Raw genomic sequence first — 2,499 nt, forward strand, 5'->3', positions numbered from 1 at the left:
CTTGCTTCCTGTGCAAGTCAAGTCTGTGTGGCTTAACCCTTGTGTGAGCCATGTTTAGAATTGTTCGGCCGAACTACGGCAACTCTGATTCTCATGTTCAGATGAGATACGTAGGCACGAGACGCGATGTCTTGCCGAGTTTGACTAACGACTAACAGCTATTCCTTGCTTGCTTTCGCCCTCGTTGCGATCCTTTCTCTCGCCCTCGTTGCGATCGAGACCTTCCCTTTCTCTTGCCCTAGTTGCAATCGAGACCCTTGCTCCCTGTGCAAGCCTTGTTTAGGATAGGTTGGCCCTCGTGCCATTTAGCTAGAAACCTTAACTTAGGGTTGACTTTTGCATGACAACATCTAGGCTCGAGTCGTAGTCTCCCTAGAGTTGTGTCTCCCTCTGTTATCTGGTTAGGCTAGATCCTTTATCCCTGCGTAGGGGAACTACATCGCCCTGATCTTCATACCAGATGAAGTATGTAGGCAGGAGATTGAGCTGATCTCTCCGGGCGCCCTTTCTTTCTTTTTGTGTGTGTTGTCTGACCTTTGCTAGTCTCGAGTCCCTGACTCCTTAGCATTTGCTGTCTGTCTGTTTGTTTTTGTTTGACAGTTATAGGCTGAGTCCCCGACTCCCTATCTATCTGTTGTGTTGTTTAGGTTCGGATGCTGATGTAAGTCCAGTGATTGGCAGTCGGGCTCCACGTTTGCCTCTTTGCGTGTGTTTAGGTTCGGATGCTGACATAAGTCCAGTGATTGGCAGTCGGGCTCCACGTTTGCCTGTGTTTTGTTTTGTTTGCGTGCGTGTCAGCCGAGCTACGAATGCTCTGATTCTTCTCTCGTCCGAGAAGATACGTATGCATAGGATGCGATATCCTAGCGAGCATGTGTCGTTTCCCCTGTCCGAACTACTTGGACTCTGATGTCTATGCCTGATAGACTAAGTAGGCCCAGGATGCGATATCCTGCCGATTCGGTTTCAGTCAGTTTCTTTTGTCTCTTTTCAGCCAGTGTGTGTGAGTTTGAGCAGTGTTTAGCAACCAATTTCCTTTCTATTGTGCGTGGATCCCGTAGAGTACTACGGATGCGTAGGGTGCCTAACACCTTCCCTTCGCATAACTGACTCCCGAACCCATCCTCTTTGGTCGCGAGACCATGTTCTTTCCTAGGTTTACTTCGAGCGTTTCCTTTCCCTCTTTTGGGATAAATAACGCACGGTGGCGGCTCTGTTGTTTCCTTCTTTTCCCGCCGGTTTTTCGCGCGATGCGACAGCTGGCGACTCTGCTGGGGAACTAGAGAAGTTGACCTATGCTGGTCCATCTTCCCTGAGCGAGTCTCTCCTAGCGCTCTCTAGGATTAGGGTTTTGGTTGCTTTCTGCTTGTTGTATTTTATTGCATTCATTGTATATATGTACATTTATTGTTTGCATTGATTGTGTGCATTGATGTTTGCATTTCATATTCATTATTCATTGCTGTCTGGCTGTGTTTCTCTGTTTGAGGGGTGGGAGTCACTTGAGGTAAAAGGTCCAATACCCAGACCATGAGTGAAATCTAGGATACCTAGGAATAGAGTGATTCATGGGAAGCGGGTGGTATGGCGCCACTTAGCGGAACATTGATATCACGAGCAGTTCAGACCCTGGTGGGGTATCGTCGTTACATACTTCGGGTGTGTATATGATGGTATTCTGCGAAAGGTTATTTATGCTGCGTTTCTCTCTCAGCCTTTACCCTGGCCTAGACTACACCCGTGAGTGGGGGGGATTGATCATTTTAACAGGTACAGTTGGTGACTCTCGGTAATGACGGTGACTGTGAATTATGGACATTTATTTCTGGGACGCCGGAGTTCTGTCCGTGGTTTATCAGCGGGTTCCGTTTATTTCGGATCCCCGGGTTGAATTTGAGAGTACCTGTTCAGAGGAGCTGGCTGTCATCCGTTCAGTGGATGATCCTGTGATGATAGTAATGCAATCTCCAGTTCCGTTTATTTCGGAACTCCACAAGTCGGATTTATGGTGACTCAGTTCTCCAGATTTGGGTTCAGATGCCAGCTCCTCAGATGACTTTGGGGTTTCAGATGGTTCCTCAGATGCCAGTTCCTGCCAGTCATGTTGTATCATTTGCATCATAGCATATTTATTTTCAAAAAAAATATAATGCATGAAAATGAAAAAAAAGTTAACTCGCATACTCATATCCTTTCCAGGATCATTCATAACAAAATAGCATCCGCATCATACGCATATCATGTACATATCATCCTTGCATTATAGACATGTTTGGGGACGTGGCTTCTCACTTTGGGTTTTGACTGAGACAGGATTGCTGATCGTCGTCCACACCGGTATTCAACCAGGCTTAATCAACAGAGAAGTATGGATCAGGTTCAGACAGAGCTGGCCGAGATGAGGGCAAACATGGCCCAGTTCATGACAATGATGCAAGGGGTCGTTCAGGGGCAAGAGGAGCTGCGTGCCTTAGCCCAGAGACAGGAAGTTGTGATTCC

This window comes from Lathyrus oleraceus, chromosome 1 (assembly GCF_024323335.1).
Source record: "Lathyrus oleraceus cultivar Zhongwan6 chromosome 1, CAAS_Psat_ZW6_1.0, whole genome shotgun sequence".
NCBI classification, from domain to species: Eukaryota; Viridiplantae; Streptophyta; class Magnoliopsida; order Fabales; family Fabaceae; genus Lathyrus; species Lathyrus oleraceus.